Raw genomic sequence first — 16,710 nt, 5'->3', positions numbered from 1 at the left:
CAAGTATCCTGTGATCAGTTTCGGGGGTTCTTCTTCTATATCTAAAATATCTATCAATTGTTATATGTGGCTGGGTAAATGGGGACAGTGTGGGCAATTTTTTAGGTTGCAGAACTGAACAATGCCCCTATCCACCCCACCAAGTGTGTGATCAATGTATGGTATAAATTAATAAGTCACACCTCAAATCACACAGTCATGGGGAAGAGGGTTGGGGGTTTGATGAATAGACGAGAAAGGGGATTTGGAGAAAGATGTGGCAAAGGCAAACAATACACAAAGACAATATTCATCTAGGCGATGATCAGCCGACTCCCATCAATCTGTTGTGGGATGAAAAGATGGAATGAGTATGACACAGTTCACATAAGTCCATTGCAAACAGTATGTCAGCCCCACAGAGACCCAAGTTATTATATTATTATGTATGTAAATGTTCTTTCACCTAGGTTTGAAAAATAGAAAATACAAATTATGTAGGAGTGAAGAAAACACTCACTGTTCTAAAAAATGATTATTAAAAGAAAAATGATACTGTATTGCCAAATTGGGTGGTGCATCTGCAGTCTTCTTGCATTGTCTATTAATATTGGGTTATTGCCTGGCTGAAGGCTTCCGGTAAGGTAAGCATGAGTTTTATGGTGCTTTTACCTTTCGTGCACAAGAAGAGAAGGCCTGCGGATTGTAAAGCAGAAATTATATTGTAGAATCAAGAAGAAGGACAGAAGGTAAGCTTCATGAGGAGTGTACCAAGAAGAATCAGAGGCAGAGCAAAAGCATAGTCCTTTGCAATCATCCATTTTATGACTGGTGTGCGATCAATTGAGCAAGAGCAATTACAACAACCAACAATCACAGACTAGTGGCTGCATGTAGAGGGCTGACTAATATCGCAACTGTCATGATCATCATAATATTTAACCTAGCGAGTACATAATGTGATGATGTGACATTATCACATGTCTGTCTCCAGTTACCTGCAACAACAGGCCCCCCACCCAACCCCATAGTTTCAAATTTGAGCCATCCAGCACACACACTCAGTAGCATTGCATTTGCCAAATCAAGTAATCAACGTACCTCTCACCAGCCCACAAAGTTGTGTAAGCCTCATAAAACCATCACCATGTTGGTTTCCGTGAAGTTGATAGTTCCGTCTTCTGGCAGTTGTTGAAGTAGTTACACCCTGCGTCCTTCCATCATCCGCCTGACTCCGAGTAATGAATATGTCCAACTCTGTCCCGACTCCAGTCCCGACTCAAATGAGAGAGATTGACCTGTAGTGCAATGCTGTTCATGCCAGGTCTTTGAGGAAAGTGAACCAGAAAACAAAGCAGTGTGGACCCGACAAATAATTCTTCCTTATTGTGAAAGGGTAAGGAAAATTAACTTCAGGAAAAATAATTATCACCCATTTGGCCACCAACATTGTAAATCATCACAAACATAATCAAGCTTTATAGTTAAAGTTAAACACCCACTCTGACTGTCTGCTACCACATGAATTTTCCCAACATTCACAAACAACAATCAAACATATATCACTCATTGGTGCATTACTTACCTGTTCCAATTCAAGCATGGTGGTACATTGCCAATCCTTTTCCATTCACAAAACACACATTGGCCAGTCTTGAAAATACATTTTCTGGGGCAGTCCTGCTACAGGATTAAAGAAAGGATGGACATGGGATGGAGGCAGGCATTGTCTCTTCAATAGTCTTGAAGAGAATGGGGAGAGGCTACTTCACTGCACAGTGGCCTAATCTGGCCATACATGTGTCTAAAACTGTGGCGCTGTATTAGTCGGTGATACACAAACAAACAAAATAATATAAAGTCCCCTAACTATATGCTTTGTTTTCTTTTTTTAAGCAGTTCGGTGACAGAAAGTTCTATTGTAGCCCAGGCCTACTCAGTAGTCAGGGAAGTAGAGTTTGTCTTCAAACTCAGGTGGTTAACCCAGACGTTGGTCAGCTAACTCATTACCATGACCTGAGTCTAACTAATCACCCTTATCCTCCTCCTGTCATACTTCATGTATGGTGTAATACCGTGGTATAAGGTGCTGATTCATTTTGACCCTAGTTAATTTCTCTCCGTTTTGAGGCGATATACTGGTCCTTCTCACTGTGACAACTGCGCCAGCTGCACTGAAGACACACTCAGCTGACACAGTGGCTAGCGGGATAGCGAGATACTTGATAGATAGCCTGCTGAGCACTGGCCATAAGCACCTCTCCCCATAGCACTACACCAATGGGTTTTGATCCAGATAGACCTCTGTTGAGTCATCCAGATAGGCCTGGGCCATCCTCTCAATAGTCATTGGTGCTCCACCTTGTCAGCCTCTTTTGTCTTCGCTTCTGCACTGGACTTAAGCTCTGCTTTAAAACTAATCAAATGCAGATTTTGGGGCAGATGCTCATGTTCCTGTTGTTGTTACTGGTATTCTTCTTGTTGATTTTGGTTACTGTGAGCCAACTGCACTGCCCTCAGGCTCTGTGGAAGTAGAAGGCTGCACTGCAGAATGTGTGCTCTGGAGTGGGCCTCTATTTCCCAGCTATTCTTTTTCTAGGTGGCTGACTTGCTCAGCAATCAACATGTTGTAGTTTTAAATATCCCCTTCTGAAAAAGGAATGAAATTGGCCAGTAATTGGTTGTACTGTGGATCAAGAATTGTGGCACAGATGTAATGCACGGATGCCACATTGTCTCTGTGAAGGCTTGTATTAATGGATAGGCAAAGGAATAAACTCTCCACCAACTCATGCAACATCTTTTATTCATCCGCACCTGCAGACATTTCAAACACCTTCTTTAGCTGTTTGTGTAGAATATGCAACAACAGGATAGCTTGGCCCATGATACTATCCTCCTTGTCAACTTCCTGTGTGAAAACCGAACAGCATCACTGTCAGGCATTTAATTAGGTCCAATTGGTCCATTTCAATGATCATGACTTTCACAGTTGCATCACCTCTTTACATAACATATTCGTTGATTGGTCTGTACTGCTCAAACAGACATTGAAAAATGTAATAAGTTGAGTTCCAAAGTGATCTTCTGAGAAAGTCCTGTACAATGATGTTGATGCAGTCTGCCAAACACAGGCCCCTGAAATAGCCACCATCTGTCATGGCCTTAACTGTATTACTACTGCCATTGTCCGTGGCAACAAATCCAATGTTAGGTCCTCTGGGTTGCATCCAAACAGTCATCCAAGATGTTTGCAGCTGTGTGGGATTTCTCCAATGCAAACATGGCAATTGTTGCATGCTTCTGAGTGCCAATAAAAATTTCAGCAGTGTCAACACCTGCAGATATAATTTGCCTAGTCCCCACAAAAGAGATCCAGTGTGCAGTGGTGCTCATGTAATCCGTGGCTTGGAAACTGGTCCACATTTCTGTCATCAGGTGAATAGTCTAAAGCTTGTCCAACCAATTCCAGCATATCGTGATGTAGGACTGGAACAGCAACTCTGACAAAATAGGTCCAGCTGTGAACCTTTCATTTCGGGTGTATGGCCATCACACATTCTAAAAAACCCACTCCTTCCACAAAAGAAAAAGGGAGGAGGTCCAGTGTGAACATTTTAGCCAGCTTCTCGCTGTACAAACTTTCTGTTGGGTGGTTGCTTTCTTACTGCCCCTACTGCCTAAACATGCCAGAATAAAGCAGCCTGGATTTTTTTTTCTTTTCAGGTGCCACTGATGCATGATACTTCTTGAGAGCAGAAGGTGGTAGGCTCATGGTGCGTTCAGTGGGGCAGTCACTGTACGCTCTTCTCTTGGTGTCTCGACCTGACTCTGAGTCTTGTACCATTGGAATGTTGCAGATGTGTGCAATACTGCTGCACTGCAGAGGACAGGGCTGAATTGCTTTACAAAAATGAAACCCTCTTCTCCACCTTCCCCGTCCACTGTGATCGAGTCAGATTCCCTGCTCTCTCCAACATCACCAACACCACTTGGATTTTTTGGCCTCCAAGCATTTTGTGTTGTTTGACCTCCGGTACCATACTTTGTACCAAGCTTCCCCAACTAACATTTGTTCTGCAAATGAAGTTATTGGCAATGTTCAGCTCCTTATAACTAACTCTAAAGAAGTCCCAAAATGGAGAGGTCAACTTTCTGGCAAAGATACCATTGCCAATTTCGGAAGAAGTGGTGGTAGGTGGGTGTTTTGGTGTTTTCCTCTCAGTAGTGCTTACTTCTACTGAGGTAGCTGTAGCTGTAGGTTGCAGCAAGGGCCTTGCAAATATGGAAGCTGGTGATTGTGATGGTGGTAGCTGTGCCAAATCATCCCTCGGAGCAGGTTAAGATGGGGGTAGTGTCGGTCGACACTGGGGCTGAACTAACATCCATGATGACTGGCTCATTGTTGTCCTCCTCATCATCCATAACTCTAAGGCTTTCAGGAACCTTCCTTTTCACTAGACACTCCTAGCATGTCTCAGACTGAGACAACATCCAAGTGGAGTCTTGATAGTCAGAAGGGGGACTCGGAGAAGACAATGTTGGAGTCCCCTTCCTCTTTCTTGCTGGAGATCTGGAAGACAATGGATCTTTTGAAAGAGGGGCTTCTTCTAATTTTTCAGGATGAAGCTAAATATCCTGAAGAGCTCCTACTTCGGGAGGAACTACTAGGGCTGGCTGGGGCTGTTGATGTCCACTTAACTGAGCTTCAGGCAATAATTGGGTGCTAATTTGCGAAAGAGTTAACACCAATTCAACGTCACTGCTCATCGGCGATGCTGTGATTGGAGTGGTTGCTTCAGTGCCAGACATGGGCTTGGGCCTAGGTTGCAGTTGGGCTGCTGATGTGGGAGTGCTGCTCCCACAATGCTCTCCAGAGGCCAGTGAACAGGCATACGTTTTAGCTCAAAAAAGGTCTGGGGTGACATACCAGTGGTGGTAAACTGCTTCTTATTACTAGCCACTTTCTTGGTAGCACCTTTCTTTATGACCGTCTTGAAGCTGTCAGCTGGCAGTAGAACTAAGCTGAATAGGCTAAAGAGATGTCTGAGTTGTGTGGTCACGTGTTATGTCTTGCACTGACCTTCTGACTGGCAGTAATGGGGGTGATGTCTCTTCTCTAGTGTAGCTAAAGGCAAACAAGCAAGAAGGACATCAGTGAAACATGGCATTGTTGCAGTTGAATTAGTAGTTCACACAATATCATTTAGTATGGTTACTTAAGTTATAAATAATTACCAACAATAGAGTATATCCATTTTTAAAACCACACCAACATACACTTTCTTGAATTCTGTAAGGATAAGAAACATGCAACAACATACAGATGTAACTGTTTGCTTTATGTGCATCAAGTTGGGATGTGGCACTCAGGAAGGTGCAGGGGACAATGGAACAATCCTTAGAAAATGAATGCTGTTGTGTGGCTGTGCACCTTTGGCAGACATGGGGTTGATGCCGGATATTAGGAAAATGGGAAAAAGAAAATAAACGAGAAAAAAATGTAAAACTATTAAAAAAATTACAAATGTTTAGAAAAGTAAACATTTATTTAAAAATGTAGAAAAAATGTAAAACATAGTTTACAAAAAACTTTTTTATTTCAAATTGAATTTTTACAAAAAATTAAATAAAAATACTTCTGAAAAAATTATCCACAAAATAAAAAATTTAAAATATAATTGCCGATGTACTAGAATAAGGTGACTACCATGAGAAACCCACAGGGATTTGGGAGGCAAGGAGTGGTGCAGATGAAGAATGAAAAAAATATATATTATAAAACACTGTTCTTATAGTACATTTAGTATGAGCATTACGCTACACGGCCTCTTGCATAAACTAACGCTGGGCGGAATATGCGAAATTGACTTTTGCAAATTATCGCGAAAATGTGCAAAATCTCTGCGAGCATGCAACACTTTCGCGAAGATAAGGAGATCACTTTTCCCGCCCGTTCGCAGTGTGTTTTTGCGTGATCGCGGGAAAATATATCTCCAACTTGCCCATGCGGTCGCTAATGGGCGCGGCCATCTTGCTCGCAATGCTTATTTCCTGTTTGCGATCGCAATGACGTGTTCGCGATCGAGATCTCTCGCGGGACAGCGCGACTGGCTACCAACAATATAACATCTTCAGGCGCACGCGAACGGATAGGAAAACTCATCGGCGAACAAAGGGACCCGGTAAGTCGCGACCGCGCGCACGAGAATGCATTTTTAAAGCGCGAGCAAGAAAAATACTTCCGTTTCACGCCAGGTTGCGAAAGTTTTGACATTTTCACGCTCTCCGTGGAGCGCGAAAATGTCAAAATATCGCAAATTACGGAGCGGAACGAAATTTACCGCACAGGGCTAGCAAAAACCACAAAAAGGCGGCCATCCACATGACCAACAACAAGCAGGAGGCATGGAAAACAAAGAATAAATGCAGTCCTATGGCAAAACCACACAGGCAGGCTTCACAAAATGGCCGTCAGCCACATGGTCAAACAACAACAACCAGTTAGGAGGATTGTCTACAACAAAGAACACATGCAGGCCTATTGCAAAAACACACTGGCTCCCTACATAAAATGGCCACCAGCCACGTGGTCAAACACCAACAACCACCAAGGAGGCAGGTCTACAGCAACAAACACATGCAAGCCTATGCCCAAAGCACACTGGATGGCTTCACAAAATGGCCACCAACCACATGGTCAAACAACAAGGAAGAGGTATGGAAAACAAAGAACACATGCAGGCGTATGGCAACAGCACACTGGCTGCCTACACAAAATGGCCACCAGCCACAGGGTCAAACAACAACAACAACAACAACTAGCAAGTAGGCATGGCCACAACAAATAACACATGCTGGCTTATGGCAAAAGAACACTGGCTATCTACACAAAAAGGCCACCAGCCACATGGTCAAACAACAGGCAGGAGGCATGGACACAGCAAATAACAGTTGCTTCATGCACCCATGACAAGTACTGGGCCTACTGGATGGTAGGCCCATTGGCAGACAAGGCCACATAGTGAATTAAATGAATATTGCAAATTATTTTTTTTAAAACATGGAAAAAATATACTGAACTGTTCAAATTTTTTTCTTATAAAAGAAAAATTACACTAAAAATACTAGGCCTCTACTGAAACTGAAGACCACCCACCACAATAAATTTTCAAAATCGAATAAAAGTACAAATAAATCCTGGTGCATGTCCCCAATCAAACAAACAACTATATATAACTGTTTCTGAACTTACCTGTGAAGTCTCAAATACAAAGTCCTTAAATCTAATGGTATATATGTACAGATAAGGAAAGTGATCCTTCCAGCTCCAAATTCAAACAACAAATGACCAGGAGATGGACAGAGCACCGGGAGGAGCCTGCTGGAGAGGAACAGGAAGTTGGGGTCTATGGGGCTCTTGCTTCCTGTTGGCAAAAAAAGTATAAAAAAAGGCTTCTTGCAAAAAAAAGCCATTGGAGAAGAAAATCCACTGGAAAAGCCTCTCAGCGGCTTCTTCTGCACAAAAGCTGCTCAAACGGTGCGTTCACGATTGGCACTACATTGGCACAGTTATGGTCAGAAGCCGTGCAAACAAACTCAAAGTATTTCAAGAGTTTTGCTAACAGCTGAGTTTATTGTGGTGCTTGCGAGCGAGCGCCAAAACAATTTTTGAGCATGCAAAAGGAAAAAAACCTTTGCTTTTCGCCCATGTAGGTGGAATTCAGGAACTCCGCACTCCTCCGTGGAGTGCCCAAATTCTGCAAACTCCTTGAGCAGAATGGAGTTATATGCCCGGGCCTACATTTGTGTTTGTGCAACGAATGAAATATGGGTATTTGGGCACTTAATAAAATTGAGCAAAGATGTATTTAATATTTTTTGCAGCCCTCTGCAGTTTGATTGACTGTTTAATGTACATTTGGGTTGCTTTTGCTACATTTGCTTTAATACCTTGAGAAATCATTCTATTCCTATAATATTTTTAGAGGATAACTGTCAAGCAATCCCATGCTATGTGTGGTGCTCTCATCCAGTCCTGTTTTTATCATATAGATTAATGAAGTCTGATATTTGTAGTTTTTTTAATGTTTTCAGTATGGGCTTAATAATCCCAGAAAGTTTCTGTTGAAAAAATGGGCCAAGGTCAGCTGATGATATCACTCGTGGCATGGGGACAACTTGACGGCTATATTCTAAGTAGATCAGGAGGAGGAAAATGAAAACTAGAAAATAGAGGAAGAGGAACAGAAAAAACATCAGGAGGACCAGGACAAATAAGACCTGCAGCACCGTGTGGACTAAAGCTATGAGAGCCCTTACTGAAACTGCAGCCCGCCGATCACAATACATTTTAAAAATTGAATAAAAGTACAAATATATCCTGATGCATGCCCTCTATCAAACAAACAATACCATTTCACAACAGTTTTTGAACTTAAGTGTGATATAACAAAAACAAAGTCCTCAAGATCCAATGGTATATATGCAGCAGACAAACAGAGTGACCTTTTCAGCTCCAAATCCATATGAGAAGTGACCAGGAGATGGACAAAGCATTGGGAGGAGCCTGCTGTACAAAAAGTTGGAGTTTCTGTACCACTACCTCCTTGCATACAAAAAAACAACATGAATGGTCCATATGAGAAGTATTTAATTCCAAATTGTCTTTTTGAGGGGATGTATCTGCTTCTCACGGTAATAATCTTCTCCAGGTTGCAGCCATGGTCAATCGTGCTCCATCGCACTCACCTACAACACAAAAGAAGCACTGGAAGTTGCTGCTGTAGATTAAAGCCACTCTAGTGGCAGCAACATCTCGCTGGAGCTTGCGGGTGGCTAAAACATCTTGTGGGTGCTCGCTAGCACCAAACAAGTCTCTCATCATGCTACCCGCATGCGAAACGATGTTATGAGCGAGCCAATGAAAAAAAGTCGATTTTATTGCGGAGTCTATGGGTAATTCTGCATTCTCCTCAGAATGCAGAGATGCCAAATTCCACCAACTCCATGATCAGAGCTGAGTTTTAAGTCCATGCCAACCATGCACCACTCAGTCACCAATGCACTCATTGTAAAATCCTTACACCAGTCATGCACTCATACAAATCATCCATGCACTACTTCTGCACTCATTCAATCACTCATGCACCACTCATGTACTCATTCAATCATCTATGCACCATTCATGTACTCATTCAAACATCCATTCACTACTCATGCACTCATTCTAACATCCATGCACCACTCATGCACTAATTTAATCATCCATGCTTCACTTATTCATTCATTCTAACAACCATACACTGCTCATTCACTCATCCAAACAACCATGCACCATTGATGCACTCATTCAATCATCCATGCACCACGTATGTGCCCATTCAATCATCCACCCATCATTCATGCACTCATTCAATCTTGCATGCACCACTCATGCACTCATTCTATCATACATGCCTTATTTATGAACTCAGTCTAACATTCATGTACTACTCAAGCAATTCAATTATTTATGCAGCACTCATGCACCCATGTAATCACCCCTTTACAATTCATGCACTCATTCAATCATTCATATACCACTCAAGCACTCATCCATTCATCCATGCACCACTCATGCACTCATTCAATGATCCATGCTCCACTCATGCACTCATTCTAACAACCATACACCAATCATGTACTCATTCAATCATCCATGCACTACTGATATACTCCCTCAATGTCTATGTACCTCTCATGCATTCATTCAATCATCCATGCATCACTCCTGGCCTCATGTAATCATTCATATACCACTCATGCACTCATTCAGTCATTCATGGCCCACTTATGCACTCATTCAATCACCCATGCACCTCAAATGCACTCATTCAAACACCCCTGTATGACTCATGGTCTCATGTAATCATTCATACACCACTCATGCACTCATTGAATTACCCATGCACCATTCATGTACTCATTCAATCATCCATGCATCACTCATGCACTCATTCTAACATCCCTGCACTACTCAGCCATTTCTTCAATCATCCATGCACCACTAATGCACCTATTAATTCATCTATACACCACTCATGCACCCATGTACAAGTCATGCGCTCATTCAATCATTCATACACCACTCAAGCATTTATCCAATCATCCATGTACCACTCATGAACTCATTCAAAGAACCAATCATTCATACACCACTCATGTACTCATTCAATCATTCATGCACCACTTATGCAATCATTCAATCATCTATGCACCACTCATTCTGATATTCATGTACCACTCATTCAATCATCTATGCTGCACTCATGCACCCATTCAGTCATCCATGTACCATTCATGTACTCATTGAATCATCCATGCACCACTCATGCACTCATTCAATCATCCATCCATCACTCATGCACTCATTCCAACATCCCTGCACCACTCATCCATTCATTCAATCACCCATGCACCACTAATGTACTAATTTGTTCATTCATACATCACTCATGCACTCACCCAATAATCTATGCACCTCTCATGTGCTCATTCAATCATCCATGCACCACTCATGCACTCATTCAATCATTCATGCACCACTTGTGCACTCATTCTAACATCCATACACCACTGATACACTTATTCAGTCCTCCATGCACAACTGATGCATTCATTCAATCATCAATGCACCACTCATGTACCCATTCAATCATTTATGCACCACACATTCAATAATCCATTCCCCACTTATGCACTCATTCCAATTATCCATGCACCACTCATGCACTCATTCTAACATCCATGCACCACTCATGCATTCAATCTAACATCCATGCGCTCATTCAGCCACCCATGTACCATTCACCTATACTATTAAGCACACATCCATTCAGTCATTCACACAACTAACCTTTGAGTCATCTATATATTTATTCCGAGAACATTGGAAATACAATACAAAAGAGGTTTTCTTACCAAATAAATACAAAAAGACACATTTAAACATTATCCTAGTCAACACCTTTTTCAAACATTTTGTTGATTATGTGTATATATGTGTTTTACATGCTTTTAAAAAAGACGCAGTCGTCAAGATTACCGACGTCATTATGGCACCCAGTATCACCACAAACACGGTAAATCCAATGCAAAATTGGTTTCCTTATAAAAACAAATACAAAAGACATATTTAAACATTATGCTAGAAACCCCCTATTGTCAAACATACTTTACAATACTTGTATATATGTGTTTTACACTGTTTGGAAAAAATGCATTTTTTGCAGTGTCTCTGCTGAAAACACAAAGACATCATGACAAAAAAGAAAAAAGAAACTCCCAGTTATTAATGCAATAAAACAAATCAGAAGGCCTCACACAGAGAACTGCATAAATTAATGGTTCATTATGCTGCTTTCAATAGACATTTGTTTTTTAAAAAAGTAGAAAACCTCAGAAATACAGTGAAAAAACTAAAAGTTACATGGAGGTTATACTTAGGAAAAAGGATATACACATTTATTGAAATTCACTAACAAAAACAAAGGTTACAGAGATATTATAGTCAGGATATTTTTTTTTAAACCTTAGAAATTAAACTAAAAAAACAAAGCTTACAGGGATGTTATAGTTAGGAAAGAGAACTTTAAAAAACCCAAGAAATTCACTGAAAAAACAAAGGTTTCAGGGACATTAAAGTTAGGAAATATTGTTAAAGAGACCTTAGAAATTCACTGGAAAAATACAAAGTTTACTGGGACATTATAGGCTCACATTTCATTTGAATAAAACTAGAGAAATTAAGAAGTTATAATCAGCTGGACTAACTATAATGTACGCCTCCAAAATGCACCACTTATGACCTCACATATTACATCACTCATCACATGGCCAGTGACATCACTGATGATATCACTGAATAGGGGCATGTGGGTGATTGGCTGCACACTGTGCACAACCTTCAGGTAGTTGGACTTACGCATTATAGTTCAATATTAAATTACGCTAAAAACACTAGAAATTCACTGAAAAGTACAAATGGTAAGGTTATAGTTTGTTTTTATAAAAATATCTGTTTTTATTTTTTATAAAACACCTAAAAATTCACTGAAAAAAACAAAGAAAGTAACATTATGGATATGTGAATTTCTTGGTAACATCATTAATGTTTTAAACTAAAAATCATAGACATTTACCCCACTATGCACTGCTTATGACCTCATATATACCATCACTCATGACATATTCTATGACATCATTTATGACATCATTCATATATCTCAAATGTCCTAATGTACCTACAAATAAGTTAAAAAACATATACGGGGCAGGGTAATGATACCCTGACCCTCTAGGCCTGGTGGGGCATCCCTAGGGCCAAAAAGGTATTTTATTTAATAAATTGTACCACAAATTCATTGTGGATTTGTGGGTCCTCAGTAAAATAAAAAAAAAAGCATGCAACCACCCTAAAACATCCTGGGGTGGATCAGGGCCTGTGGTGAGGCTGAGGCCTAGTTCCTGAACCTGAAGGGGAGGAGAAAGCTCTAATTTCCCACCTGCATGCAGTCTACTCAGCATATTGTGAGGACAAATAGCCTGTGGAACAACAGCCCCCTTCTACACTTCTCAATCATGAAAGTGGTCTAACTTCTGGCAATAGTTTTGACTCTCCTTGCAGCACCCTCTCTGGCTATTCTACACCACTGGTCACCAAGGAAGCCAGTATGGAAGATAACCCACAAGAGCAATCCTTACTGGCAATTTTACAGCTACTCCTGGTCAGCGGTCAAAGGCACAATCGCACCATGCCCAATTGAGAGTGGCCAATGTGAAAATTCAGCAATCATTGCTTGAAGTATCTGACAGGATAACATCTCTCACTATTGACATGGCTGAGCAACAACAACAGATTGCCAATGCAGAGGAAGTGGGAACAGCTACTGTCAAATCCATCAGGGACCACGATAGACAACTGGAGTATGTACAGACCAAAATCGAATTTATGGAGAATCACCAGAGAAGAAATAACCCCAATGTGTTTGAAATACCAGAAGGGAAGGAGGGCGATCACCACCATTAGTAAATTGTTCCGCTGTTTGGCAAGGTGTTTCCTGAACTCATCGACTGAGACTCACAAATTCAGTGAGTGCATTACCTCCCTATCAACCGTAGCCATAACACATCCAAAGTCAAATGAATGCATTCTTGTCCAATTTAATTTACTTGGGGAACTTCTTTTTAAGTCAGGAAAACTCTTTCAAATCTCACCCATTTCACCTGTTGTGGTTGATGCTCCGTCAATTCTAGTCCAGACAGATTTATCTAAGGTTCCAATGAACCGGCGCTGGAAGTTGTGTCAACTTATAGACCTGGTCAAGGTTGTCGGGCCAAAGTATTTCTGCAAGAACCAGCCTGGCTTCAAGGATGGATGGATTCAGATATGCTGTTCAAAGCAGGACGCTAAGCAGGCTTTAAATCGCTTGAAGTGGTCCTCTTCAGTAGCTAGGATAACATGCTGTTGGTTTTAATAAGTTATTCCTGACAATAATATTTTGGAATCTTATAATCCTGTGACACGTGCTTAATGATTCTCATTATTGTTATTTTCTTTTCTTTTTCTTCCTCTTGTTTATTCAACCTATACTTTCTAGCTGGTTGCAATTGGTCATTTTACTTGAAGCATGCAGCAACTATTATACTTTATCTTTTTGGTGGCATGGCAACCGGTTGGTTTGTGATCGGGGGGGCATGAGGTAGGGGTTTCGGCAGCTTCTCTGTGTTTCTATATGGGGGTGGTGATAATGTCTGCGAAGAGTCTTGTGATCAAGGTATTGAAAACTGCCTCAGAACCAAGTGGAAGGTGGGTGATTGCCCAGTTGGTACTACATGGTCAGAAATTTGTTATCAGTGTGGACTATGGTCCAAATGTTGATGAGCCTGGAATACTGGATATGCTTTCTTTCAAATTACTGGTCTGGGGAAGTAATTGTTAGAGGTGATTTTAACTGTATGATGGATTACGGTATTGATTTTACTAATCACTCTACTACTCCACGCATGTCTAAAACTAGGATCTCTATCCATGAACTTGCCCACATTCATGAGCTGATTGACGTATGGAGGGTATTACATCCTTTTAAGCCAGGTTAATCGTTCTACTCGTCTCGACATAAACACTATTCTAGGACAAACATTGTTTATGCCAGGGGGTCACTAGTTGAGAATGCAGGAATAGATGTGTGTCCTAAGATTACATCCGATCATAATCCTATTATACTTACACTCAGACTACTGGGGCCGATTCACAGAACTAAGCTGAGATAAAATCCTAAACTTACTACTTTTGGAATTCACAGAAGGCATTTACTAGTAGTAAAGTTGGGACTCCTAACTTTACTACCACTAAACTGATACAAAATCCTAACTAAGACTTTCGGTATTCACAGAAGGTATTTAGTAGTAGTAAACCATCCGCCATATTATGATGCTGGCCACAGCCAGCCTTTCCATGGCGGGTAAACTGCCATTGAAAGGCTGGACGAGAATCCATTCGGGGGCCCGTTGCGGGCCCCCCTTGTGTTGGGGGGTGGTGCACTGTGTGGGTACCCATGGTACCCCTCTATATTTAACTGCACTTAGTGCCTGCCACGTAGTGCAGTGAAAAGCACGACTTGCATGTTTAGCATTGCAGCGGGTGCCCCCTTAGTGACTTTTTTTCCGCTTTTAGATGGGTTTCTTCGGCTGTTAAAGTTTTGACCTGATTAACAATAATTTACATTCCATGATTAATTAAGACAGCCAATAGATGCAACTGCTGCATTTGTTTTATTTCACTTTTGTAGGAAAGTAGGATATGCTTCTTATGGTTACCCCCACTTTTTGCTTTTTGCACCCACTGTTTTGACTAGTCTGGCTGGGCTCTTGCTATTCAGGACCCCAGCCTATCTGCTTTCTCCCTGAAATTGACATGAATGTACTTTGGTACAACTCCAGATTGGATACTGGGATACCCCAGTCAGTCCCTACTATATTGTACACATGTACCCAGGGCATAGGTACCCCAGAGGCTGCCCATGGGCTGAAGCAGGTATTATGCCACCCATGAGAGGCCATGCAAAATGGAACCTAAGGTCTGCTACTGCAACCTGTGTAAAGTGGTGCTTGCACCACTTATGAGAGATATAGGTTCACTATATATATATATCACTACACTTAAAACCTATGTCACCCCATAGCAGGCCTTGACAATCCTGAAGGCAGGGTGCTGGGTTTTACGTGAGAGGGTGCTCTTGCATGAGCAGGGCACCTCTGCATTCTCCCGGGCTGTACATGATACTGCCAGACATTTAGGTTAGAGGTGCATGATAACCTTGCGGTAAATGCTATCTTGAAAAATAACTGCAACGAAGTATGTTGTGTTTGGTGTCAAACACCTTGGAATCATACCTCAACACCAGTAACTGGTGTGGGAGGTATGATTCCTCCCCTCAGGGTACCCAAGTCTACCGGTACCAACTTTCTCTAGCATTACAGCACAAAATGGATGCTGCCAGCCACAGACACAAGTCTGCCCTCCTGCTGCTGAGCCAAGCTCACTTAGAGGAACGTGGGACAATAGGTATCCTGTCACAAGGAGGTGTGACCACCTCCCAGACAGGATTTAGTGTATCGCGCCTGGGTGGGTGTACCTATTTTCATAACTACTGTTTGGTTCTCCTTTCATTTAACCAATACTATATGGTTGCATTCTGGTAAAACAAGGTGCTTCAAGACTTAGCCTGAAGGTCTCTGTGCCAGAAAGTTTGCACGAGGGGCACATTTGGTGACTCTGTGCATAGTCCAGCTCAAACCAGTTCTGAGAGCCATTTGCTCCTGCTCTGGCGCGAAACTGGCTAAAGGACATGGGTGTAGCCGCCCCCTCTGTCCTGTCCCTCCCCTAGGAGGGTCCCTAGAATCTGTCCAACCCTTTCCCGTGGGTATAAAATGGGTTACCTGGCTACAGGACATTAGATTTTATGTGGACAAGATTCTGCAAGAAAATACCACTACACTTCGACCGACTGGACATGTTGGACTTCGCTGAACCTACCTTGGGCTCGACTTCGTCTTCCCTTGCCGTCCCCAGTCTCGCCACTGTCCGTGATCCATACAGGCTCCGTGTTGGACCCTGTGGACCAGCAAGACAAAAGAAGTATCTCACTTGGGGTGAAGGAGTCACTCCTGTGCAAAGCAGGCACCGTAACGCATCTGACCGGTTTGCTGATCCTGAGCTCCTGCGGACACTGAAGCCTCCAGCAACACAGGAGGTGGGTTTCTGAAGGTCTCCAAGGTTGAACTGCCCTCTTACTGAGTTTGAGGCAGATATCCCTCGCGACGACCGTATACCTGTACCCCTGTGCACTGCGTTTATTTGCAGCTGCACATGCTTGTTGTTGTGCAACAATTGCGTGCATTGGGCCAACTGTAGCCCTGATCCCAGCACATCTTTATTGAGAAGGACTCTGGCATTCTCACACTCTGTGCCCTGCTTGGTGGTATCCTGTGAAACCGCCTGAGGTCCCCTTGTGACACCTGTGCCTTCGGCCTGTGGGTCCACTTGTGTGTCAAGATCGACACCAAATGTGACCATCTACGTTGTTTGCCGCTGCCAAGGCTTGTTGGTGCTACTGCCGGACCCTGACCCCTCAGCACTCGACAACCTTTGTGGGACAGCTCGCCTTCAGCTCCTGGGTGTCCTAGACA

The sequence above is a fragment of the Triturus cristatus genome, chromosome 5_2, assembly GCF_964204655.1.
Source record: "Triturus cristatus chromosome 5_2, aTriCri1.1, whole genome shotgun sequence".
Taxonomy (NCBI): domain Eukaryota; kingdom Metazoa; phylum Chordata; class Amphibia; order Caudata; family Salamandridae; genus Triturus; species Triturus cristatus.
The sequence above is the reverse complement of the archived record's forward strand: the minus strand, read 5'-3'. Positions refer to the sequence as shown.